This window comes from Scyliorhinus torazame, chromosome 5, assembly GCF_047496885.1.
Source record: "Scyliorhinus torazame isolate Kashiwa2021f chromosome 5, sScyTor2.1, whole genome shotgun sequence".
Lineage (NCBI taxonomy): Eukaryota > Metazoa > Chordata > Chondrichthyes > Carcharhiniformes > Scyliorhinidae > Scyliorhinus > Scyliorhinus torazame.
The window spans coordinates 70,405,656-70,433,535 of NC_092711.1; the positions used below are offsets into that span (position 1 = coordinate 70,405,656).

The 27,880-nt window shown below is 49.3% G+C and overlaps 1 long non-coding RNA gene across 1 annotated transcript; it reads left to right on the top strand.

The window, feature by feature from the left end:
• LOC140418361 (uncharacterized) lies at positions 1–27,880 on the top strand. Its single transcript, XR_011944968.1, has 3 exons — positions 1–159; positions 25,308–25,665; positions 27,096–27,880. It is a non-coding gene; the product is annotated as an uncharacterized lncRNA (long non-coding RNA).

The window sequence follows — 27,880 nt, forward strand, 5'->3', positions numbered from 1 at the left end:
AGAGAGAATATTGTGAATTTCTCTCCTGGACTGAGAGTGAAATTCCTTTGGAAACCCCTTTCGAAAGAGGAGGATTTACTAACGGGAACTTCAAACCAAACATCACATCATCGTCTGACTGAGTTACTCGAATCATCAGGACCTGAATATCATTGGGAGGTAAAATGGTTTGTCTGTTCTGTCCGTGGATAAAGATTTCAGATATCAGAGTGACTAGGAAATTTTTAATGACCATTCCGGGTTAAATTTGAGGCTAACTTCCCCAATGTGATCGGTGTAATTAAATAATTTACTGTTGTACTTGATGCGCGATCAATTGCACAAAGACTCAGATTGGATACAACTGTGGCTTTTTTGCAGTCAGATGTGTGGCCTCCTACTGCAGCTGGCAAAATGGCAGATCAATGGAGGTCAGCATGTTTATACAGCTCCTCGTGGGCGGAGACAGTCGGCAGTGGCTACCGGCGAACCAGTAGTGCAGGTCCTACCTTACATCCCCTAATACAGGTGTACACAGTGGTTCACCACATTCACTCCCTTTAAAAATGAGTCCGGCGGGGGTGGTGTGGAACTATATACAACGTTGCAAATTATGTACAGTGTCTTATAATATGAGTGGGAAAGGAAAAAAATGTCCATTTTGACGGTCCAGAGCCGTCAGAGGTTCAGTCGATCCGGTGCTTTGACAATTCGCTGCGAGCGACGTAACGGTGGCGCCGATGTCGGTGCTGGTGCTGGCCAGTAGTCGGATGACCCCGGGAGCATGCCAAAATCTTCTTCATCCTCTTGTGTGGGCGGGGCGGGCGGGCGGGGGGGGGGATGGGCCTGGTGGGGTTAATGTTGGTAGCGCCGGGAGAGGGGAGGGAGGCGCATGGGCGGGGGAGTGTGCTGGGGTGGAACCTGATGGTGCCAGGTCCCTGAGGGAGACAGTATCTTGGCGGCCGTCGGGGAACTCCACGTAGGCATACTGAGGGTTGGTGTGGAGCAAGTGTACCCTGTCCACCAAGGGGTCCGCCTTGTGGAGTCGGACGTGCCTACGGAGCAGGACCGGTCCTGGAGCTGCGAGCCAAGTCGGGAGCGACACTCCAGATGTGGACTTCCTGGGGAAGGTAAAAACACGTTCATGGGGTGTGTTATTTGTGGCGGTGCACAGTAGTGACCGGATGGAGTGGAGTGCTTCAGGGAGGACCTCCTGCCAACGAGAGGCTGGGATGTTCCTGGACCCTAGGGCCAGCTGGACGGCCCTCCAAACCGTCCCATTCTCCCTTTCTACTTGCCCGTTACCCCGGGGGTTGTGGCTGGTCGTCCTGCTGGAGGCAATACCCCTGCTGAGCAGGAACTGACGCAGCTCATCACTCATGAATGAGGATCCCCTATCACTGTGGATGTATGATGTGGAGATGCCGGCGTTGGACTGGGGTGAGCACAGTACGAAGTCTTACAACACCAGGTTAAAGTCCAACAGGTTTGTTTCGATGTCACTAGCTTTCGAAGCGCTGCTCCTTCCTCAGGTGAATGGCTATGGTGAATGGCTCATTCACCTGAGGAAGGAGCAGCGCTCCAAAAGCTAGTGACATCGAAACAAACCTGTTGGACTTTAACCTGGTGTTGTAAGACCTCGTACTGTGGATGTAGGCGGGGAAACCGAACAGAGCAAAAATGGTGTTGAGGGCCTTTATGACGGTGGCAGACGTCATATCGGGCATGGGATGGTGAAGGGGAATCTGGAGTATTCATCGACCACACTGAGAATGTACGTGTTACGGTAGGTGGAGGGGAGGGGCCCTTTGAAATCCACACTGAGGCGTTCAAAGGGGCGGGAAGGCTTCACCAGGCGCGCACGGTCCAGCCGGTAGAAGTGCGCCTTGCACTCCTCACAGACCTGGCATTCCCTGGTTACTGTCCGTACTTCCTCGATGGAGTAGGGCAGATTGCCGGCCTTGACGAGGTGGTACAACCATGTGACCCCCCCCAAGGTGACAAAGGCTGTCATGCAGGGCCCGGAGTTGGTCTACTTGTGTGCTGGCACATGTACCTCGGGAGAGGGCATCTGGGGGCTCGTTGAGTTTGCCGGGGTGACACAAAATCTCGTAATTATAGGTGGAGAGCTCGATTCTCCACCGTAAGATTTTATCATTTTTGATCTTGCCCCGCTGCGTGTTGTTAAACATGAAGGCTACCGACCGTTGGTCAGTGAGACGAGTGAATCTCCTGCCGGCCAGGTAATGCCTCCAATGGCGCACAGCTTCAATGATAGCTTGGGCCTCCTTTTCGACGGATGAGTGCCGAATTTCAGAGGCATGAAGGGTGCAGTAAAAGAATGCCACGGGTCTGCCTACCTGATTTAGAGTGGCGGCAAGGACGACATCTGAAGCGTCGCTTTCTACTTGAAAGGGCAGTGCCCCGTCCACTGCGTGCATCCCGGCCGTGGCTATGTCAGCTTTGATACAGGCGAAGGCATGTTGTGCCTCGGCCGTGAGGGGAAATTGAGTGGACTGTATGAATGGGCGGGCCTTGTCTGCATAGTTTGGGACCCACTGGGTGTAGTAGGAAAAGAGGACCAGGCAGCGTTTGAGTGCCTTGGGGCAGTGGGGGAGGGGGAGCTCCATGAGGGGGCGCATGCGTTCGGGGGTCAGGTCCCAGAAGTCCAATTTGGACTACATAGCCGAGGATGGCTAAGCGGGTCGTGCTGAACACACACTTCTCTTTATTATACGTAATGTTGAGAAGAGTGTCGGTGCGGAGGAATTTAGCAAGGTTGGCCTCGTGGTCCTGCTGATCATGGCCGCAGATGGTGACATTATCTAAGTACGGAAATGTGGCCCGCAAACCGTACTGGTCGACCATTTGGTCCATCTCCCTTTGGAAGACCGAGACCCTGTTAGTGACGCCGAAAGGAACCCAAAGAAAGTGATAAAGCCGACCGTCCGCCTCGAAGGCAGTATACGTATGGTCCGATTTCAGGATGGGGAGCTGGTGGTAGGCGGATTTCAGGTCAATTGTTGAGACGACCCGGTACTGCGCAATCTGATTGACCATATCAGATATGCGTGGGAGGGGGCACGCATTGAGCTGCGTGTACCGATTGATGGTCTGACTGTAGTCCACGACCATTTTGTGTTTCGCCCCAGTTTTTACTACTACCACTTGGGCTCTCCAGGGGCTGTTGCTGGCCTCGATGATGCGTTCCCGAAGCAGCCGCTGGACCTTGGACCTGATGCAGGTCTTGTCCTGAGTGCTGTACCGTCTGCTCCTGGTGGCAACGGGCTTGCAATCCGCAGTTAGATTGGCAAAGTGGGAGGGGGGGTTAACCTTGAGGGTCGCGAGACCGCAAACGGTGAGTGGAGGTAGGGGCCCGCCGAATGTAATGGTGAGGCTCTGGAGATTGCACTGAAAATCCAGGCCCAGCAATAGTGCAGCGCAGAGATTAGCAAGGACGTAGAGAAGGAAACCGCTGAATTCTACGCCCTGAACAGTGAGAGTGACCATACAGAACTCTCGGATCGGGACGGAGTGGTATCCGGAGGCCATGGAGATCCTTTGATTGGCGGGTTGGACTGCAAGGAAGCAGCGCCTTACTGTATCTGGGTGTATGACGCTTTCGGTGCTCCCGGAGTCGAGCAGGCAAGAGGTCACGTGGCCGTTGATTTTCACCGTTGTCGAAGCGGTGGCCCGGTTGTGTGGACGAGATTGGTCCAGCGTCATCGAGGTGAGCTGCGGGTGGTCATCAGATGTTTTGGATGGAGAGTGTCAGCGACCCAGATTGTGGGATGTCCGGAGGTCCTGTGGGGAACAAAATAGCGGCGCCTATGCGGCGCACATTACAGGGCGGGACAAGATGGCGGCACCCATGGGATGCACTTTGGTGGTGCTGGGCAAGATGGCGGTGCCCATGGCCGCATGTGGACTGAGGGGGGAAGATGGCGGCACCGACTGCCCACAAATGGCCCCGGGAGGAGAAGATGGCGGCGCCCATTGTGCATTTGGCAGGGGGAGGGGGCGATAGCGGGCACGAAAGCGGTGACTGCGTGGGCCTGGCACACAGCTGTGAAGTGGCCCTTTTTACTACAGGACTTGCAAGTGGAGGTGGGGGCCCGGCAGAGTTGGCAGGGGGGGGGGCTTCTGTTGACTACAGATGTAGCAGCGGGGACCCCCTGGGTGTGTGGATCGGCATGCGGCTAGGCGGATTGGCTAGGCTGGGCCCCAGCTGGGGGGTTGTTTGCGGGGTCCAGAAGGGGTAGGACGGTAGGTCGCGTGGCGAGGGGGGTATGCCTAGACATTACGGGATGTGACCGTCCTGGAGAGCGCTAACGTTTTCATCTCCGCTTGGTCAAGCGTGGCCCCTTCCAGCAGTCGTTCTCGGATGCGGTCCGACGCAATCCCTGTTACGAAAGTATCGCGCATGAGGAGATTAGCATGTTCAGCGGCCGTAACAGCCTGACAGTCACGGTCCTGGACGAGTGGGATTAGGGCCCGCCAGAAGTCTTCGATGGACGCACCAGGGAGTTGAGAGCGAGTGGTGAGTACGTGCCTTGCAAAGAGCGTGTTTGTTTTCTGCGCATAGTGTTCTTTTAGGAGTGCCATCGCTTCCGCGTAACTGAGGCGTCCTGGATCAACGGGAACACGCTGGAGCTCAACCTAGAATACAAGACGTTTATCGTCTGAGCCTCCGTTGGCATCGGGATCACAGCGTTGATGTAAGCTTCAAAACAAGCTAGCCAGTGAGTAAGGTCCTTTCTGGCGTCGGGTGAGTGCAGATCCAGCTGCAGGCGATCTGGTTTGATTTTGATATCCATTTCGTTGAAAAGCTGACTGCAATAAATTGATGCGCGATCAATTGCACAAAGACTCAGATTGGGTACAACTGTGGCTTTATTGCAGTCAGATGTGTGGCCTCCTACTGCAGCTGGCAAAATGGCAGATCAATGGAGGACACGCATATTTATACAGCTCCTAGTGGATGGAGCCAGCCGGCAGAGGCTACCGGCGAACCTGTAGTGCAGATCCTACCTTACATCCCCTAATATAGGTGTACACAGTGGTTCACCACAGTACTCTTACGTATGCAGGTAAATTTTAAAATGACTGCATTAGCATACTTGGCAGCTAAACTGGGCAAACTGCTGACCTTGTTTGCAGTGAGAGTTACTATCCCGGATTTTATTAAAGTTTGTTGTTCCTGTTGCATTTCATTCAGCTCATCGTGGCTACAAAGTAGGTATTCAGCCTAATCTCAATTTCCAGATTGTGGTCTGTAGCTTTTTAAGTTACATCAATTCAAATGTCTGTCTGAATACTTTTTAAATGTTATGAGGGTTTCTGCCATCATTTCAGGCAGCATTGTCCTAATGATTTCCGAGCTTTGACTCTCACTAAGGCAGAAGGTAATATTTGAATTCGATACTTTGCAGACCTAATGGGGCCAATGGCCTCCTTCTGCACCGTAAATTCTATGATCATTGTCGATTGTTGTAAAGACCCATGAATCTCACCAAGGCAGAAGGTGAAATTTGAACTCGTTGAAAGTTTACCGATGACCATGAAACCATTGCTGATTGTTGAAAAGACCCATCTGGTTCACTCCTGTCCTTCAGTGAAGGAAATCTTCTATTCTTACCTGGTCGGCCTACATGTGATTCCAGATCCAGTCAGCCGGTTGACTCTTAAAATGCTCTCTGAGATGCACTGAGTTCAAGGGTGATTAGTGCTGGGCAGTGAATGCTGGCCCAGCCAGCGATACCCACATCCCGTGAATGAATGGAAAAGAAAATCTGCCGTCCTTACCTGGTCTGGCCGACACGATTCCAAACCACAGCAATGTGGTTGACTCTTTAAATGCCCTCCGAGATGGCCGAGCAAGCCGCTCAGTTCAAGGGAAATTAGGGATGGGCAATAAATGTTGGCCCAGCCAGTGAATCCCACAAATGAATCAAATCAAATCCTGGAGACTCCAGTCAGTCAATCCAGGAGAGCGAAAACAGCGCGGGAGCAGAGCGAGCCGGGACAGCGAAAACAGAGCCGGGAGATTTAAAAAGCGCGGGAGGAGAGAGCCGGGACAGCGAAAACCGCGCCGGAGGAGAGAGCCGGGAGATTTAAAAAGCGCGGGAGGAGAGAGCCGGGACAGTGCTGGGAGAGGTGAGTACACAAAAGGTGTGGCAGGAGTGCCTTTAGACACGGAGTGCTGATTGGAACAGAGTGCATCTGAGTTTAGGTGAGTGACTGAGTGCTGATTGGAACAGAGTGCGTCTGAGTTTAGGTGAGTGACTGAGTTCAGGTGAGTGGCTGTGTTTTGGTTGGTGTTCGAGTTTATCCTTGAGGTTCTATAAACAAATTTTTGGAGAAAAAAATATTTAAATTAATTAACTAGTTGAATATGGCTGGACAGGTGATGTGCTGTTGCTGTATGATGATGGAACTGGTGGATCCCATTGAGACCGTCAGTGACCACATCTGCAGCAAGTGTTGGCTGCTCGAGGAATTTCGGCTCAGAATTGATGAGCTGGAGACCGAGCTGCACACACTGTGGCACATCAGGGAGGGGGAACATTACCTGGACGCTTTGTTTCAGGAGGCAGTCACACCCGGTAGAATAAGTTCTGTTAATTCGGACAGTGGTCAGGGACAGAGTGGTGTGACTGCAAGGGAGGCAGGTAGGGAGATCCTGAGTTTAGGAGTTGAGGAGCCTCAGCCCTTGACCTTGTCCAAGGTATGAGGTACTTGCTCCCTGTGTGGATGAGGAAGAGGGCTGTAGGGAGGATGCGTTGACTGGCCACTGCACCGTGGTACAGGAAGCCATTCAAGAGGGGGAGCAAAAAGACAAGTGGTAGTTGTAGGGGATTCTATAATTAGGGGGACTGATGGCATCCTTTGTAAGCCAGATCGAGAGTCCCGCATGGTATGTTGCCTGCCCGGTGCCAGGGTGAGGGACATCTCTGATCGGCTTGAAAGGATTTTGGAGAGGGAGGGGGAGGATCCAGTTGTTGTGGTCCACGTTGGGACTAACAACATAGGTAAGACTAGGAAAGAGGACCTGTTTGGGGATTATCAAACACTAGGGACTACATTAAAGAGCAGGTCCTCCAGGGTTATAATCTCTGGATTACTACCCGAGCCACATGCCAATTGGCATAGGGTTGAGAAAATTAGAGATGTTAACACGTGGCTAAAGGAGTGCTGCGGGAAAGAGGGATTCCATTTCATGGGGCATTGGCATCAGTACTGGGGCAGGAGGGACCTGTACCGTTGGGACGGTCTTCACCTGAACGATTCTGGGACCAGTGTTCTAGCGAATAGGATAAATAGGTTGGTCACAAGGACTTTAAACTAGCAAGTTGGGGGAAGGGAAGTGTAAAGCTATGGACAGTATAATGGTTAATGGAGATCAAGGCAGCAGGTTACGTGACAGGTTATTATGTAGAGTTATGGGTTCAAAGACAAGGAAAATTAGGAGAAAGGGTAAGAGGAAAAATAAATTGCGAAAAGTTACTGATCAAGGTGTTAGGATTCATAACAAAGACATAAAAAACAGCATAAGTGTACTTTACCTGAATGCTCGTAGTATACGAAATAAGGTAAATGAGTTGATGGCGCAAATCATCGTGAATGACTATGATTTAGTGGCCATTACTGAAACATGGTTAAAAGATGGTCACGACTGGGAGTTAAATATCCAAGGGTATCAGACTATACGAAAGGATAGAATGGACGGTAAGGGCGGTGGTGTAGCTTTGTTGTTTAAGGATGGCATCCGGGCAATAGTAAGGGATGATATTGGTGCTATGGAGGACAAGGTTGAATCAATTTGGGTGGAAATCAGGAATAGTAAGGCGAAAAGATCACTGATAGGAGTAGTCTATAGGCCACCAAATAGTAACAGGATGGTAGGGCAGGCAATAAGCAAAGAAATAACGGATGCATGTAGAAATGGTACAGCAGTTATCATGGTAGATTTTAATCTGCATATCGATTGGTTTAACCAGGTTGGTAAAGGCAGCCTTGAGGAGGAGTTTATAGAATGTGCCCGGGGTAATTTCCTGGAAAAGTATGTCATGGAACCTACAAGGGAACAAGCGGTCCTAGATCTGGTCCTGTGTAATGAGGCAGGATTGATTAATGATCTCATAGTTCGGGATCCTCTTGGAAGGAGCGACAACAATATGGTGGAATTTAAAATACAGTTGGAGGATGACAAGGTAAAATCAAACACTAGTGTTTTGTGCTTAAACAAAGGCGATTACATTGGGATGAGAGAAGAACTAGCTAAGGTAGACTGGGAGCAAAGACTTCATGGTGAAGCAGTTGAGGAACAGTGGAGAACCTTCCAAGCGATCTTTCACAGTGTTCAGAAAAGGTTCATACCGACAAAAAAGAAAGACGGTAGAAAGGGGAAAAATCGACCGTGGATATCTAAGGAGGTGAGGGAGAGTATCAAATTGAAGAAAAAAACATACAAAGTGGCAAAAATTAGTGGGAGACTAGAGGACTGGGAAGTCTTTAGGGGACAACAGAAAGCTACTAAAAAAGCGATAAAGAAGAGTAAGGTAGACTATGAAAGTAAATTGGCTCAGAACATAAAAGCAGATAGTAAAAGCTTCTACAAATATATAAGACAAAAAAGAGTGGCTACGGTAAATATTGGTCCTTTGGAAGATGAGAAGGGAGATTTAATAATAGGAGACGGGGAAATGGCTGAGGAGCTGAACAGGTTTTTTGGGTCAGTCTTCACAGTGGAGGACACAAATAACATGCCAGTGACTGATGGAAATAAGGATATGATAGGTGAGGACCTTGAGATGATTGTAATCACTAAGGAGGCAGTGTTGGGCAAGCTAATGGGGCTAAAGGTAGACAATTCTCCTGGCCCTGATGGGATGCATCCCAGAGTGTTAAAAGAGATGGCTAGGGAAATTGTAAATGCACTAGTGATAATTTATCAAAATTCACTAGACTCTGGGGTGGTCCCAGAGGATTGGAAAGTAGCAAACGTGACACCACTGTATAAAAAAAGGAGGTCGGCAGAAAGCGGGTAATTATAGGCCGGTAAGCTTAACTTCGGTTGTAGGGAAAATGCTGGAATCTATCATTAAGGAGGAAATAGTGGGGCACCTGGAGGGAAATTGTCCCATTGGGCAGACGCAGCATGGGTTCACAAAGGGTAGGTCGTGTCTGACTAATTTGGTAGTTTTTTGAGGACGTTACCAGTGCAGTAGATAACGGGGAGCCAATGGATGTGGTATATCTGGATTTCCAGAAAGCTTTTGACAAGGTGCCACACAAAAGGTTGCTGCATAAACTAAAGATGCATGGCATTGAGGGTAAAGTGGTAGCATGGGTAGAGGATTGGTTAACTAACAGAAAGCAGAGAGTGGGGATCAATGGGTGTTTCTCTGGTTGGCAACCTGTAACTAGTGGGGTCCCTCTAGGATCAGTGTTGGGCCTGCAGTTGTTCACAATTTACATAAACGATTTGGAGTTGGGGACCAAGTGGAATGAGTCAAAGTTTGCAGACGTCACTAAGATGAGTGGTAAAGCAAAAAGGGCAGAGGATACCGGAAGTCTGCAGAAGGATTTGGATAGGTTAGGTGAATGGGCTCGGGTCTGGCAGATGGAATTCAATGTTGCCAAGTGTGAGGCTTTCCATTTTGGGAGGAATAACAGCAGAATGGATTATTATTTAAACGGTAAGATGTTAAAACATGCTGCTGTGCAGAGGGACCTGGGTGTGCTGGTGCACGAGTCGCAAAAAGTTGGTGTGCAAGTGCAATAGGTGATTAAGAAGGCTAATCGAGTTTTGTCTTTCACTGCTAGAGGGATGGAGTTCAAGACTAGTGAGGTTATGCTGCAATTGTATAGGGTGTTGGTGAGGCCGCATCTGGAGTATTGTGTTCAGTTTTGGTCTCCTTACCTGAGAAAGGACATATTGGCACTGGAGGGAGTGCAGAGGAGATTCACTAGGTTGATCCCAGAGTTGAGGGGTTAGATTATGACGAGAGGTTGAGTAGACTCGGACTGTACTCATTGGAGTTTAGATGGATGCGGGGGGATCTTACTGAGACATATAAAATTACGAAGGGGATAGATAGGATAGATGCGGGCAGGTTGTTTCCACTGGTCGGGGAAAGCAGAACTAGGGGGCATAGCCTCAAAATAAGGGGAGGTAGATTTAGGACGGAGTGTAGGAGGAACTTCTTCACCCAAAGGGTTGTGAATCTCTGGAATTTCTTGCCCAGTGAAGCAGTTGAGGCTCCTTCATTAAATGTTTTTAAGAAAAAGATCGATGCCTTTCTAAAGAATAAAGGGATTCGGGGATATGGTGTTCGGGCCGGAAAGTGGAGCTGAGTCAACAAAGATCAGCCATGATCTCATTAAATGGTGGAGCAGGCTCGAGGGGCCAGATGGCCTACTCCTGCTCCTAGTTCTTATGTTCTTATGTAGTTGGCATCCGGTCCAGACTCGCAGCGCATGCGCCCTGCGGCACCTTGTCCTCTGTAAAGATGGCGGCCGGTAACCCGGGCCTGTCACCGCTCAGCTCTCTCTCTGTTTGGTGCTGTTTAAGACGGGACCGTTAACATTTTCCTCAGGAGTTGAAGCCTCCACGGGGTATTTATGAAGCCTCCCAGCTCACTCCGCAGCTTCTACTGCTCCCCGGCCACCCACCGGCTCCAATCCTGAAAGTCGCTCAATTGTTTATATCCCGCCCCTCGCACCGTCAGCGACAACCTGAACTACGCATGCGCTGGTCACAGCCGGGCTCTATGCATGTGCGAGGACCATCTGTAATGTGGATAGGGCACATTCTCAGCTGCTATGCATGATGAGTAATACCCCAGCCATTGAAATCGATATTGCAGATAGAAACTATGCTTTGCCAACCGATTACGATTGGTACCATTTGGCCAAGGTAAGAAATTTATTACATAAATTAATAAAGCAACTAAATAGTACAGGCCGTCCACCACAGGTCTGTCCTGGGTGTGATTGACAACAGACCAAACATGATCAGGGAGTTGTTAACGTGTTGGGGTCTGAGCAGGTTCAGGTGAACAGTGATTTTTGTCTCCCTGGACAGAATAGTTAAACTGCCCCTCGTCAATAACAATGTGCTGAAATCGGATCAAATGGCCTGGGCATTTAAAGTTGGAGTGTTAGCCAGTGGGAAAACTGAGGAAATCCCTTTGCACACGTGAAAAGTATGAGTGATCTCCGTCTGAACTGCTCTTGAACTGCACATTCGATTAACTAATGACTAACTCATATTTATTCTTATCCAGTGGAAACATCTTCCGCTTGTCTATCATATCAAACCTGTTCATAATCTTACAGGATCAGGTCATCCTTCATTCCCTTTTCCAGTCCAAAAGGTTTTTTTGTAATTTTCTTGAAATGAAAATTGAAAATCGCTTATTGTCACGAGTAGGCTTCAATGAAGTTACTGTGAAAAGCCCCTAGTCGCCACATTCCGGCGCCTGTTCGGGGAGGCTGGTACGGGAATTGAACCGTGCTGCTGGCCTGCCTTGGTCTGCTTTAAAAGCCAGCGATTTAGCCCAGTGAGCTAAACCAGCCCCTTTGAACATTTCTCTTCAGCAGATATAAAAATATTGAAAATGGGATAAAGGTTGTTTGGCTGACGGTCAATCACTGTCCTGCTAGCTCTCTGGAGCAATCCAGTCAGTGCCATTCTCCTGCTCTATCCCTGTATCCTCGTAGGTTTATTTCCCTCAGACGTCTATCCAATTTCCTTTTGAAATCAAATCATTCATTGTATCTATTTTCAAACTCCCTCATAGGCAGCAAGTTTCAGGTCATTCCACACGCTTTGTAAAACCATACATCTCATATCACCTCATATCTCCTGTACCTTTTACATACAAACTAGGAACAGGCCACTCGGCCCCTCGAGCCTGCTCAGCATTCAATAAGGTTGCGGCTGATCTCATTCTAACCTCAACTCCACATTCCTGCCTACCCCTGATGACCTTTCACCTCCTTGCTCATCAAGACTCTATCCAGCTCTGCCTTAAAAATATTCAAGGTCTCTGCTTCCACTGCCTTTTAAGGACGTGAGTTCCAAAATCTTACAACCCTCAAGAGAATAAAAAATCCTCATCTCCATCTGAAATGGGTGATCCCTCACTTTGCAACAGTGATGCCTGCATTCTCGATTCTCCCATAAGAGGAAACATCCTCTCCACATCCACCTGTCAAGACCCCTCAGGATCTTATATAGTTCAATCCAGGTTTTACCCCAAACTTTAAATCTGTGTCCCTAGTGCTTGTACGATCAGTGAATGGAAACAGAGTTTCTTTGTCCACCTGATGGAAATCTGGCATAATGTTGTGGCCCTCAATCAAATCTCCCCTCAACCTCCTTTGCTGGAACCATTCTGGTAAATCTCCTCTGCACCTTCTCCAAGAACCTTCACATTCTTCCTGAAGAGTGGTGACCAGAGCTTTAGAAAGATTCGTAGAATAGAATTAGAACCATAGAGTTCCAACAGTGCAGAAGGAGGCCATTCGCCCCATCAAGTCTGCAACGATTCTCTGAAAGGGCACCTTGCCTAGGCCTACACCCCTACCCTATCCCTGTAGCCCCATAGCCCCACCTAACCTGCCCATCCCTGGACACTAAGCGGCAATTTATCAAGGCCAATCCACCTAACTTGCCCGTCTTTGGACTGTGGGAGGAAACCCACGCAGACACTGGGAGAAAGTGCAAACTCCACACAGCCAGTCACCAAGGCCGGAATTGAACCCAGGTCCCTGGAGTTGTGAGGCAGCAGTGCTAATCCATGTGCCACCAGAAGCATAGTTTCAGTATCAATATTACTCTTGATGATGCTCAGATCGAATTTGCTTTGCCAACTGCTCTCTTAATATGTCTTGTAGATATACAAAATCCCTCTTCACCTCTTTCTCTCTCCTCCCAAAGAGGTCAATTGGGTTTTATAACAATTCAACCATTTTCATGGTCACTTTTTCCAAGTGTCGGCCCCACAATAACCAGATTCATTCAGCTCAATTTCACAACCTGCCTTTATGTTTTTGTGGGTTCTCTCTCACTCCCTATTTTCTGTTTTTCAATCCGTTTCATAGGGTGTTTGAAGGGAGGCTTCAAAGTCTGGAAACTCAAACCAAGCACCAGACTCCTCAGTTTATCGTATCCTGAATATCATCGTACTTTGAACATGGAAGGAAAAAGCATCGTTCACAGTGCGGGGAAACTGTACACGTGTTGTGTGTGTGGACAAGGATTCGCTCGATCATCAAGCCTCACAAACCACAAATGCAGTCACACTGAGGAGAAACCGTGGAAATGTGCGGACTGTGGGAAAGGATTCACTTCCCCATCCCATCTGGAAATTCATCGACGCAGTCACACTGGTGAGAGACCATTCACCTGCTCCAAGTGTGGGAAGGGATTCACTCAGTCAACTGACCTGCTGAGACACCAGCGAGTTCACACTGGGGAGAGACCGTTTCAATGTCCAGACTGCGGGAAGTGCTACAAAAGTTCTGGGAATCTGATGTGCCATCAACGTGTTCACACTGACGTGAAACCGTTTCGGTGCTCTGATTGCGGGACTGGGTTCAGACACTCATCTCACCTCACTGTACATCAGCGAGTTCACACTGGGGAGAGACCATTCGCCTGCTCCAAGTGTGGGAAGAGATTCACTCAGTTATCCCACCTGCTGAATCACCAGCGAGTTCACACTGATGAGAGACCGTTTCAATGTCCAGACTGCGGGAAGTGCTATAAAAGTTCTGGGGAACTGATGTACCATCAACGTGTTCACACTGACGAGAGACCGTTCAGGTGCTCTCACTGCGGGACTGGGTTCAGACGATCATCTGACCTCACTGAACATCAGCGAACTCACACTGGGGAGAGGCCATTTGCCTGCTCTCAGTGTGGGAAGGGATTCACTCAGTCATCCTCCCTGCTGAGACACCAACGAGGCCACAAGTAACGACAGTGATTGGATTTTGCAGTTTCTCACATTCAGGACTGAACTATGTTCATTTGGGTCTCTTTCTGCTGATAACAAACTCCAGCCCATTTACAGGGGCTAATATTCTGGCTAAAAGTCAAATAAATTAGATTTGTGTTAAATATGCAGTGTGTTAATGGTAAAAGGTGCGATTTATGAGCATGGGGAGAAGGCCAGTAGAATGCTTGCGCAGCAACTGAGGAAGAGGGAAGCGGCCATGGAAGTAGGGAGGGTTGTGGATGGGGAAGGTAATCTAGTGGGTGACCCGGCAGGGCTGAACAAGGTCTTTAGGGACTTTTATAGGAAGCTGTACACTTCGGAACCACCGGGGGGGATGAGGCGATTCCTGGATGGACTGACCTTCCCAAGAGTGGGGAGGGGGTTGGTGGATGGACTGGGGGCCCTGGTCAGGATTGAAGAGGTATTGGGGGGGCCTGAGGGTCATGCAGCCGGGTAAAGCCCCGGTGCTGGACGGGTATCTGGTGGAGTTTTACAAAAGATTTGCCGGGATAGTGGGGCCGGTGCTGGTCAGGGTCTTCAACGAGGCAAGAGACAGAGGGAGTTTACCCCCGACGATGTCGCAGGCCACCACCTCGCTCATTCTGAAACGGTATAAGGACCCGGAGGCTTGTGGGTCACACAGGCCGACCTCTCTGATCAACGTAGATGCCAAGTTACTGGCCAAGAGTTTGGCGACCAGAATTGAGGACTGTGTACCGGATGTAATTATGGAGGACCAAACCGGGTTTGTAAAGGGGAGGCAGCTGGTGGCCAACATAAGAAAGCTGCTCAACGTGATTATGATGCCCCCGGAGAGTAGGGAGGTAGAGATAGTCGTAGCCATGAATGCTGAAAAGACTTTTGACCGGGTCGAGTGGGATTATCTGTGGGAGGTACTAGGATGGTTCGGGTTCGGGGCGGGGTCCATCGACTGGGTTAGGCTATTGTATCAGGCCCCGGAGGCGAGTGTAAGGATGAACAGGACGACATCGGATTACTTTAGGCTGCAACGTGGGACAAGACGGGGCTGCCCTCTCTCCCCACTGCTGTTTACACTGGCCATAGAGCCGCTGGCAATTGCACTGAGAGCTTCTAGGGGCTGGAAAGGGCTGGTCCGGGGGAGAGTGGAACCAGAGTCTCGTTATACACGGATGATCTGCTGTTATATGTATCGGACCCAATGGTGGGATGACCGGTATTATGGCAACCGTTCAGGCTGGTGGGGGAGAGTTTCCGATATTTGGGGATTCAGTTGGCACGGGACTGGGGCTGGTTGCATAAGCTCAACCTGTCCCGACTGGTGAAACGAGTGAGGGAGGAGGTCCAGAGGTGGGATGCGCTCCTGCTGTCATTGGCAGGGAGGGTGCAGACTGTTAAAATGACGATTCTCCTGTGGTTCTTGTTTGTTTTTCAGTGTCTCCCCATCTTTATTTGCGGTCCTTCATTAAGAAACTGAATAAAATTATTCTGGGATTTGTATGGGCAGGGTTGTCCCCGCGGGTGAAGAGGGCGATGCTTGAAAGGAGCAGCGGAGAAGGGGGGCTGGTGTTGCCGAACTTCAACTATTACTGGGCGGCCAACACAGTGATGATAAGGAAATGGATGGTGGGTGCGGGGTCGGTTTGGAATCAGATGGAGGCTGCTTCGTGAAGGGGCACTAGCTTAGCAGCCCTGGTCACGGCACCTCTGCCGCTTCCGCTGGCATGGTACTCCACCAGCCCGATAGAGGTGGTGGCTCTTTGGATCTGGGGCCACTGGAGGAGGCATGTAGGGGAGGTAAGAGCATCAGTGTGGACCCCAATCTGCGGCAACCACCGATTTGCCCTGGAGAACATGGACAGGGGATATCGACTGTGGAGGAGGGAGTGGATTGTGAGGATGGAGGTTCTGTTCCTGGAAGGGAGCTTTCCAGCATGAGGGTCCTGGAGAAATTTGGCCTGGCGAGAGGGAACGACTTTAGATACTTGCAGGTGAGGGTTCAGTACGCAGACTGGTGCCGTCCTTCCCATGTCTCCCACCGAAGGGGAGGCAGGACAGGAGTAGTTTCTAGGGGAGAGGTGGGAGAGGGTAGAGTTTCAGACGTCTACAAGGAACTAATGGGAGCTGAGGATACGCAAACCGAGGACCTGAAACTTAAGTGGGAGGAGTTGCTCGGGGCGGGGGGGGGGAGCTGGAGTACGGTATTTGGGCAGGAGCCCTAAGCAGAGCCCTACGCCAGGCTCAGCCTGATCCGGTTTAAGTTCGTGCACCGGGCCCACATGATGGTGGCCCGGATGAGCAAATCCTTTAGGCTGGAGGACAAGTGTGCTAGATGCGCCGGAGGGCCAGCTAACCATGTACACATGTTCTGGTCGTGCCCTAAACGTGCGGTATTGGCAGGGATTCGCAGATGGCATGTCCCGGGTATTGAAAACTGGGGTGGTAATGAGCCCGGAGGTGGCAATCTTTGGGGTTTCGGAGGACCCGGGAGTCCAGGAAGAGAGGGAGGCCAACGTTCTGGCCTTTGCTTCCCTGGTAGCCCGGCGACTAATACTGTTAGCATGGAGGGACTCAAAGCCCCCGAGGGCTGAGGTATGGCTATTTGATATGGCGAGCTTTCTTAGCCTAGAGAAAGTCAAGTTCGCCTTGTGAGGTTCGCTACTGGGGTTCACCCGAAGGTGGCAGCCATTTATTGATTTCTTCGCAGAGGAGTAAGCGTCAGCAGGAGGGGGTGGGTGGCTAGGGTAGAGTAGAGTAGAGTAGGGGGATATTGAAGCAGGTCCGTGCGTGAACAGAGCCGTGGTTTGCACTATGTTTAATTTGTGTCTTGACTTTTTTTGTACTGTACAATGTCACTTTTTCTAGTTGCCTAAAATACCTCAATAAAATTGTTTGTTTAAAAAAAAAAGTAAGCAGTGTGTTGAAACATTGTTTTTAACAAACAATTTCAATGAGGTATTTTTCGGCCTTGTAAACAGTAGAATTCCAGAACAAGAAAACAAAAGGGCTGTACAGTAAACAAAGTACATAGTGCAATAGCCGTAGCCCACCCCACCCAGAGCTGCCTAAATGACGCCCTATACTACATTCCCCTAACCCCCACCCCTGCTGATGATTAATTCTCCGCAAAGAAGTCAATGAATGGTTGCCACCTCCGGGCGAACCCTAACAACGACCCTCTCAAGGCGAACTTGATTTTCTCCAAGCCCAGGAAACTCGCCATGTCTGACAGCCAGGCTTCCGACTTCAGGGGCTTCGAGTCCCTCCAAGCTAGAAGTACCCGTCTCCGGGCGATCAGGGAAGCAAAGGCCAAGACATCGGCCTCTTTCTCCCCCTGGACCTCCGGGCTACTGAAACCCAAAAAATCGCCACCTCTGGACCAATTGCCACCTTCGTGTTCAATACTCTAGATATGATGTCCTCGAACCCCTGACATTATCTCCTAAGTTTTGGACACACCCAAAACATGTGGACATGGTTTGCCGGTCCTCTCAGACACTTTATACACCTGTCCTCCACGCCGAAGAATCTGCTCATCCGGGACATTGTCATGTGGCCCGGTGGACGACCTGAAATTGAATCAGGCCAAGCCTGGCACATGTTGCAGTCCCATTAACCCTGCTCAGCGCGTCTGCCACAGGCCTTCCTCAATCTCCCCTCCCAACTCCTCCTCCCATTTATGCCTCAGCTCCTCGTTCTGCGTCTCCTCTGCTCCCATGAGCTCCTTGTAAATATCCGAGACACTTCCCTCACCACCCATCCTCTAGACACTACCCTATCTTGGATCCCCCTTAGTGGCAAGAGTGGAAAAGATGGCACCTGCCTGCGCAAAAAGTCCCGCACCTGAATATCTGGAATTCATTCCCCCTCGTCAACCCAAACTTGGCCTCCAGCACCCTCAAGCCAGGGAAGATCCCTTCCAAAAACAAATCTCCCATCCGCTCAATCCTCGCCCTCTGCCATACCCAAAACCCCCGTCAACCTCCCGGGGCAAACCAATGGTTGTCACACATCCGGGACCAGACCGATGTTCCCGTTGCTCCCACATGCCTCCTCCACTGTCCCCAGATCCGAAGGGCTGCCACCACTACAGGACTGGTGGAGAAGTGCGCCGGCGGGAACGGCAGAGGCGCTGTCACCAACGCCCCCAGACTGATACCCCACCCACTTCCTTATCATGGCTATGTTAGCCACCCAATAATAGTTGCTGAAATTCAGTGGTGCAAGCCCCCCTTCTCTTTCCCCCGCCACCCCCCCAGTTGCACTCGAGCATCACCCTCTTTACTCGTGGGACTTGCCCGCCCATACAAAGCCCAAAATGATCTTGTTTACCCTCTTAAAAAAGGAACGTGGAATGAAAATGGGGAGACACTGGAACACAAATAAGAACCTCGGGAGGACCGTCATTTTAACTGTCTACTCTCCCAGCTAACGACTGCGGGAGCACATCCCACCTCCGAAACTCCCCTCGCATTTGATCTACCAGCTGGGACGGGTTCAGCTTGTGTAGTCAACCCCAATCCCGCACCACTTGTATTCTCAGGTACCTGAAACTGTCCCCAACTAACCGGAACGGCAGCTCTCCCAGCCGGTCCCCTTGGCCCCTCTGCTGAGCTACAAACATTTCACTTTTTGTCATATTCAATTTGTACCCCGAAAACCGGCCGAATTCCGCCAGGGTTGCCCTGATTCCATCCATCCCTGCCATCGGGTCCAAAACGCAGGTCATCTGCATACAATTAAACCCTATGCTCCATCCCAGCCCCTTCCCCGAACCAGCCCCTTCCAACGCTCTGAAGCCCTCAGAGCAATTGCCAGCGGCTCTATAGCTAGCGCAAACAGCAGTGGGGAGAAGGGGCACCCCTGTCTCGTCCTACGGTGCAGTCTAAAATAGTCTGAAGTCGTCCTGTTTGTCCTCACATTCGCCTTCAGGGGCTGATATAGCAGCCTGATCCAGTCGATGAAACCCACCCGAAATCCAAACCATTCCAGCACCTCCCATAAGTGTCCCCACTCTACCCGGTTAAATGCCTTTTCCGCGTCCATTGCCACTACTACCTCCACCTCCTTTACCTCTGGGGGCATCATGGTCACATTGAGCAATCTGCTTATATTCGCCACCAGTTGCCTACCTTTAACGAACCCTGTTTGGTCCTCCCTAATAACACTCGGCACACGATCCTCAATCCTAGTGGCCAAAAGCTTTGCCAGCAGCTTAGCATCCACGTTAAGAAAGGAGATGGGGGCTTCCGGTGGCGACTATGAGGTCGCACATTTGGTGGTTCCCGCTCTAGCTAGACATTCGGACCTTTCACCCCGACTTTGTTTTGCGCTTTTAAGCGCTGGTCTTGAAGAAACAGTGAACAAGTGTCTGTTGTATATATTGGTTTATGGAACAGATAGCCAGAAGGGATCGAAAGGGAAGAAACAAAAAGACAGGCTCGAGCTGGCTTCAGTTGTTGGCTTCAGCAGTGGACAAGATGGTCGGTGTCCAGACCCCTGGAGTGTCGGCCCAACCATCAACGGAGGAGCTGATGCAGGTCATCCAGGAATGCTTCGCCAGACAGAAACGGGAATGTCTGGATCCGATTAAGGAAACAGTGGAAAGGATGGAGCGGAGGCTAGATGCCCAGGACCGGACAATCCAGAAACTGGATTATTGTCCTTAAAGCAGAGAAGGCTGAGGAGGACCTACTCGAGGTGTTCAAAATTATGAGAACGTAGATAGGAAGGAACTTTTCCCCTTAGTAGAGGGATCAACAACCAGGGGGCATAGGTTTAAGGTAAGGGGAGGAAATTTCGAGGGCATTTGAGCGTGGTGAGAAGCTGGAACACACTGTCTGTAAGTGGGATCAAGGCGGGAACACACAACACTTAATATGCATTTAGATGAGGACTTGAAACGCCATTGCAGCAAGGCTGCGGGCCAAGTGCTAGAAATTGGTTTAGACCAGATCGGTACTTGGTGGCCGGGGCAAACACGACGGGCCAAACGGCCTCTTCTTTGCTGCAAAACTGTAGGACAAAGGAGCCAGAGGCAGGAAACTGAGGATGGCGCCACAGGGCCCCTCTCCTTAGGTCAAAGAAGGTAAAGGGGAGAATGTACTGAGTTAGTGAAATGTAAGTGGGTCTATTAATGAAGATCACACGGAGCTGTTCCCACGAGCAGATCTTTGGGTAATACAAGGATTGAGGAACAATAAAGCCCAGGAAAATCTTATTCATTATCTACACTGCGAATTGTTAAACCATAGAAGGCGTAGTTCAAATAATGGCGGAAGAAGATTCAACAAAAACTTTAAGAAGGAAATTGGACACAAATGTAAAGGCAATTACCGGGCTATGTGGAAAATGCAGTCTTTGAAAGAATAATAAGGTAACTCTTTCAAAGCGTCTCGGGCAATATAGATCGTGTGGCCTCATCCCTAACTCGAAGATTCTAGATTCTGGGCAGTTCATGTCCCTCCCGATCTATTTCTTTTCAGTGACTTGCACAGTGAGCAGGTGCAGGGTGGTGACGGTGTCATGAAGATTGAACCGTCGCTATTTCCTCTCCATCAGTTCCGAGTGCAGCTGAGAGTCACCGCACACTTCACTCAATATTGGGACTGCGGTATCCCCGCCCACAGCTTCCGGTTGCTGCTCTCGCTCTGGCCCAATTGTGTTACTGGAGAGATTGCTGCTGGTGGTTCATTCCTCTCATTGGCCGGATCAGCAGTGCAGTGTGACGGGGATCTGTATTTCTGTCTCTGACAGAGGATTATCTCATTGTAGAGATACAAACTCAAGAAGGACCATGAGGCAACGTCTCGCTTCGCTCCTCATTGTTATCTCACTTCTCAATAAGTATTTCCTTCCCAGTAACACTCCATTCTCCTCCTGACTGTTGTAAGCCAGATGTTATTGTTGGTAAAATGACAGTGATTCTTTTGCTGATTATTTTATTGCTAAATATGAGGCTGACTCTGATTGTCATTATCGGTGTTACTTCTATTAGAATGCAGCCACCAAGATACCGTGGAACAAAAGGAATCTTGAAATAAAGAGGAAAGCGAAGTCGCATTAACCTGCACCTTGAAAACAAGTGCTCCTAACCCTTATGTGTACTGGTACAGGCAGCAGCCCCGGAAAGTTCCAATGTTCATGATTTTTCTTATTGGACAGACTGTGCATAGGAACACCGACCTCAATGATCGGTTTTCTTCTACGTTTGATAAAAGGAACAAGACTACCGAGCTGACGATCAGTAACACAATGATCTCCGACAGCGCCGTGTATTTCTGTGCCATGAAACCCACGCTGCTGCAGAGATATGGTGGATCCCGTACAACAACGTTACATTGACAGTTCCAGCTACTGTTCAGCAGGGGGCGCGTCCTCATCGATACTTCAGTTTCCTGACTGAGAGTGATAAAAATTGTAAACAAAAACACAACACTCAAAAGCATTAATAATGAGGCCCGCCTGCACAGTTATTCCAGTTTACGATTATAACATGCGTAAGATTGATGAATCGATGTGCGATGCCTTAATTCCTGCTTCTTGTTCATATCCTGGTGTACAGACTCGCTCACTCAGTGATCTATACAGACTCGCTCACTCAGAAAACTATCCGGTCTCAATGAACGACAACAAATGCAGCAATTTATATTCATGTCGAGCTTTTCACATAATAAAATGTCCCAAGGAGTGTCATAGGAACTATGGACATATCCAGGGATATAATCAAAAGCTTGGTCAAAGAGTTTGGTTAGAAGGAGAGCCTTAAAGGACAATCTTCCAGAGTGTAGACAATTATAAGGGGCATAGAGAGGGTAGAAAGAAACGTTGTTTTCCTCCTTCGTAGCAGTGTCTATAACCAATGGGCATAGATTAAAGAAAAGGAGTTAGAAATTTAGCGAGGATTTGAGAAAAAACGTTTTCACGCAGACGGTGATGGGAATGTGGAACTCACTGCCTTCACCGCGCATTTTAATCACTGCATCATCGCTGGCCGTGCCTTTAGCTGCCTGGACACAACGCTCTGGAATTCCCTCGCTCGACGTCTTCACCCTTCCACTTAGAGTCATAGAGCCATATAGCTTTACAGATCAAAAAGAGGTCCTTCGGCCCAGTGTGCATACGCTGGCAATCAAGCACCTTTCTATTCTAATTCAATATTCCAGCACTCGGCCTATAACCTTGCTTTGCTATGGCGTTTGAAATGCTCATCTAAATGCGTCTTAAATGTTGTGAGGGTTCCCGCCTCTACCACCCCTTCACGCAGCGAGTTCCAGATTACCACCACCCTCTGGGTAAAAATTGTTTCCTCAAATCTCCTCCAGATCCTTCCCGTTAACATAACTCTATGCCCCCTGGTTATTGATCCAACTACTAAGTGGAATCGTTCCTTCCTATCTTCCCTAGCTATGCCCCTCATCATTTTCTGACATAAACTTCAACAATAAGGAAGGCAGTGTCTAAACACTGCAATGTAGATTTCAGGGACGTATTTGTGGCTTGGTTTATATTTCGGTAAACCCTTAATCAACTCAACATCCACATTCTCGGCTTTGACAAAGAGTCACACAGATTCGAAACATTAGCTCCCTTCTCCCTCCACAGGTGCTGGCAGACCTGCTGAGAATGTCCAGTTTTTCAGATTCCAGCTATAATTTGTTTTTATTTACATTATGGCTCGATAAATCGATTTTTATTCAAGCCTAAACCCGGCAACATGTGCTCCTCATGTTACGGACTGATAATGCTGGCAGTGTTCTCATGTGAATCTATGCTCTTGTATATATCATGTCTTAAGTATCACAGGAATTTTTTTTGTTGTTCATCGCCAATCGCTCTTGAGGGGCAGTTAAGGGTCAACCCCAGAGCATTACTCTGGGTCTCTGGATTTCTAGTCCAGTGACAATGCCACTTTGCCATCGCCCCCACCACCCCACCCCAACCACCATTCGATCCATTTCGTTACATACGAGGTGCCGATGAGTCAGCGTCCCTGAGCTCAGCTGAGTTAAGGCTCCTGGGAGAACAGTCGGTACTTTCCGGCTTCGAACTCCACATCTGAGATCGTCCCTCTGCTGGGAGGTAGATATGCTGGGGGTAAGTTACTGTAAATATCGCAGCATGATAAGTCTCAACATTCTCCAAACGACTCTATTGTTTATCGGTACAAGGGTGGAAGCAGCAAAAAATCCTGTCGGATAAACACACCTGACAGCGTTCGAAAATCGGAGATCAAATCCTTCGCGCAGAAGGAAACAGTGGAGCTGTACAGACTCGCTGAGGCTTTTGTACGGTGCTCGAGCTGCTAGCTAACGCTGTGCCTCACTGCACAGTAATAGCCGCCCCTGCACAGTCCTGCACAATGAGGGCGCTGATATTGAGGTAACCGTTCTGTTTAGACTTGTCAGCAACCGCCAGATATCGTCCTAAAACCTCAACTTTCTTCAATGCTAGAGTGTTAGCGATGATCCAACTCGGCGGTTGTCCCGGTTTCAGCTGATACCATACCATGTGGTACATATTCTTGTCTGTATATTCACAATTCAACTGCACCGAATCCCCTTCTGATGCAGTTATTGTCACCGGTGACTGAGTTACTGGATCTACGCACAGTCCGCCTGTGAAGGGAGAGAATTAAATATCAAGAGCTGATGTAAATGTGTCTATATCTGAGAGAGTTTGTGAAACCTCCCAACTGCACTTCATACAGATATTTCCGATTGTAATTATATTGCCATTGAAGTGTATCAATATGCGAATCTGTCTCGATGTGTATTATCCAGGACTTACTGTGCCACAGCGCCGTCAGTATTATCAGAAACGTGTCAGACTGAATCTCTCTTAGAGGTTGTGAAGAGAGGGAGCCCGGGCTCTGCTCAGCTCATTGCGAGGGCGGAGGGTGAGAGTGGAGGGGAGTCTATTGTGACGTCACTGGTCTCCCAGCCATACAGAAGAGAGGGAGCCCGGGCTCTGTTCAGCTCATTGCGAGGGCGGGGGGTTAGAGTGGAGGGGAGTCTATTGTGACGTCACTGGTCTCCCAGCCATACAGAAGAGCGGGAGCCCGGGCTCTGTTCAGCTCATTGCGAGGGCGGGGGGTTAGAGTGGAGGGGGAGCCTATTGTGACCTCACTGGTCTCCCAGCCATACAGGCTTTAGAGCAAATATCACGTGGGTTTGTGACGCCTGTGCTTGAAATTCGCACCCTCTGCTGCCAAATCTGTTAAAACGAATTTGCCGATTGAGTGGGTTCAGGGTTTGCTGCAAAACATACCAAGGCTCGAATGTTACCCAGTAATCTAAACTGGAGCTGTATAGACACTGTCTTTGTTACTGTTGATGTTTATGCGAGAAAAGTATGCTAAATCTGCAGAAATCATCGCTGGAACCTTCTGTCTGAATCCTGGGTATGTCAAATATAAAAAAGTACAAGACTATGAAGCTAACGATCGGTAACACAATGATTTCCGACAGCGTCGTTAGCACTGTTTATTCACAGCTCCTGGCTCCCATGTTCGAATCCCGGCTTGGGTCACTGTCTGTGTGGAGTTTACACGTTCTCCCCATGTCTGCGTGGGTTTCCGGGTGCTCCGGTTTCCTTCCACAGCCCAAAGATGTGGAGGTTAGGTGGATTGACCATGCTAAATGTCCACAAAGGTTGTGTTCGGCTGCTGGGTTGCGGGGATGGGGTGGAGATGTAGGCTTGGGCGGGATGCTCTTTCCGGGGGCCGGTGCGAACTCGATGGGCCGCGTGGCCTCGTTCTGTACAGTGGAACCTATGGTTCTATCAAATAGGGGCAGGGAGGGTCAGTTGAATCTGGCCCCTTCTCACCGGAGGGAAGTGCCTTCCCTCAATATTGTTCTTAGTGAGTTGAGCAGTGAGCAGGTGCAGGATGGTCACAGGTTCAACCGTCACTACTTCAGCTCCCTCACTTGCGACTGCAGCTGATAACCGCCGCATATTTTTTATCAGCTTTGAGTCTCCGGTGTCCCCGGTCACCAGTTTCCGTTTGTTGATCTCTATTGTGAAATTGCTGTCGCTGGTCGATTCCTGTCATTGGTTTGATTGACCGTGCAGTGGCTCCTGAATCTGGATTTCTGCTCTGACAGATAATTTCCTGGAGAACAACTAAAGCAGGAACTCGGGGAACCGCCTTTCAGGTCTCCTCGTCATCATCTCACTTCTCGGTATTTTCCTCACGGAATCCCCCCCAATCTCCCCTCACTTTGTAACCTGATATCATCGTTATTAAATAATAATGGAGTTGCGCGTGGCCGTTCTGTTGGTCAATATGAGGCTGATGTTGAATTTTATTTTATTTTTTCTATTGGTTTCTGTCAGACTGCAGCCACCATGACCCAATGGAACAGCGGGGAGGCTGAAATAAGAGTTGAAGAGGACAGTGACGTCACTCAACAATTCACAGTCAATACAATAGATCCTAACCGATACAGTCAGCAATAAGCAGCAGTCCTAATGACAAACCATCCCGATTTCGTGGAAAAATATGATAGAGAATAATGTATTTATTTATAGTATTCCGATTTGTGAACATCTGGAACACGACGCGTAAAATGATGAGAGAAGAAGATTCAAAAGCAAATTTCAAAAGGGGATTGTCATAATCTGAAAACGGAATATGGAAGATTTGGGGTACGAAAGACGATTGGGACAGCATTTTCAAATAGGCACGTGTACGGTAAGCGGAATGCTCATTCCGTTCCCTAATTGTCTATAACTGGGCGATTCATGCCAGTCCCCCACTAATTGTTCTCACTCAGTTGAGCAGTGAGCAGGTGCAGGATGGTCACATAACTTTAGAGATTGAACCATCGCCATTTCCGCTCCATCAGTCGCGCCTGCTCCTGATAACCGCATAGCCCGACTAGTTTAGAGTCTGTGGTGTCCCCGGTCACAGTTTCTGATTGTTGATCCCGCTCTAACACCGTTGTGATATTGGAGAAATTGCTGTCGCTGCTCGATCCCTGTCATTGGTTTGGTCAGCCGAGCAGTGGCTCCTGAATCTGGATTTCTGCTCTGACAGATAATTTCGTGAGAGCAACTAAAGCAGGAACTTGGGAAAACGCCTCTCAGCTCTCCTCGTCACCATCTCTCCTCACGGACCCCCCCCCCCCCCCCCGCCCCCACTGTGTAACCTGATATTATTGTTAATTAGAAAATAATGATGATGGCGAGGTGGCCGTTATGTTGGTCAATATGAGGCTGATGTTGAATTTTGATTTTATTTTTCTGTTCGTTTCTGTCAGACTGGAACCACCAAGACCCAGTGGAACAGCGGGAAGGCTGAAAAGGGGCTGGTTTAGCACAGGGCTAAATCGCTGACTTTTAAAGCAGACCAAGGCAGACCAGCAGCACGGGTTGTAAGGGTTGCAGAGGACTGTGACGTCACACAACAGTTCAGTCAATAGAATAGATCCTGACAGATACAGTCATCATCCCAGGAGCCTGCACCGTTCATATTCCGTCAGATTGGGGAGGATCTGCGCAGCAGAAAGTTATGAATGATGGCAATATGACTCACATCCAGATAAATTCCTGTACTTAAGTATATATTGTTACCGACCGAGGCACAGGACAGTTGAGCTTTCTGACCACAGGAAGAGGAAGGATCTAAAATGGTGTAGACAGCTCAATGTAGCAGCAGGAGCGCGGTACTGACGATCAGAACAGACTCTGTTCAGCTCAGCAGGGAAGGTCAATCCTCTGATTACCAGCGACACTCGGGTAAAAGGCAACGTCAGCAATACTGCCCCCCCCCCCCCCCCGTGACAGTGCAGCAACAATCTGTAAGGACCATACAAGTACAAGGCTGTGGCGGTCCCGGGCGTTCATGACTTGTGGATTAATCCGAGGGACGGGAGTATTGTAACCCTCACCGTGAGCCGCACCCCTCTGAAGCAAGTCCCGTATCGTAGTGACCCTCTAGCAGCAGGCAAGGGGGGAGTTTTTGATCGAAAAACCGATTTTCTACTGAAGCCTAAAGCAGGCACCATGGTCCAACATAATAATAATAATCGGGTTGCTCCGTGAGTCCTTGTTGAAATTCTTATTAAGAATTTAATGTGTTAAATATAACAGCAGAGTTTGACACTTTCTGTTTTCTTACAGGAACGTACGGGACAGACTCAGCGGCCTTGGGCTCATGAGTTAACGGGTCTGGAAGAGCAAACTATAATTTCCAGCTACATTATCTCCAGATCAGAGAGTTGTTATTACCGCTGCTGGCAGCCGGGTATTACAAGTTTTAATTGACCATGTACATCGCGGCCTGGGGATGGGTCTCGTGATTTCCCAAATTGCTCCTCTGTAGACCTGAGGAAGGAGCTGCGCTCCGAAAGCTCGTAATTCGAAACAAACATGTTGAAGTTTACCTGGTGTTGTAAGACTTCTTAATGTGCTCACCCCAGTCCAATGCCGGCATCATGACTTGTAGAAGGACCGAGATACCAATAAAACTTTATGATAAATAGACCTGACTGTTCGTGAAGCCCCGTTCGAACAATTCCCGCAGACAGGAAAAGGAAAGCAGGGTTAGTTTAGCTGTAAATAATCGCTGAGGTTTTTGTACGGGGCTCGAGCTGCTTTCTAACGCCGTGCCTCACTGCACAGTAATAGACCGCCCCGTCATCCACACTGAGGGCGCTGATATTGAGGTAACCGTTCTGTTTAGACTTGTCAGCAGCCGCCAGATATCGACCTGAAATTGCATCTTGCTTCAGAGCTACGAATTTTCTAATAATCCAGATTGGTGGATGTGCCGCTTTCTGCTGATACCATTGCATGTAATCAATACTGGAGTCTGTATATTCACAATCCAGCCGCACCGAACCCCCTTCTGACACGGGTTTTGTCATCGGTGATTGACTTACTGGATCTGCGCTCAGGCCACCTGT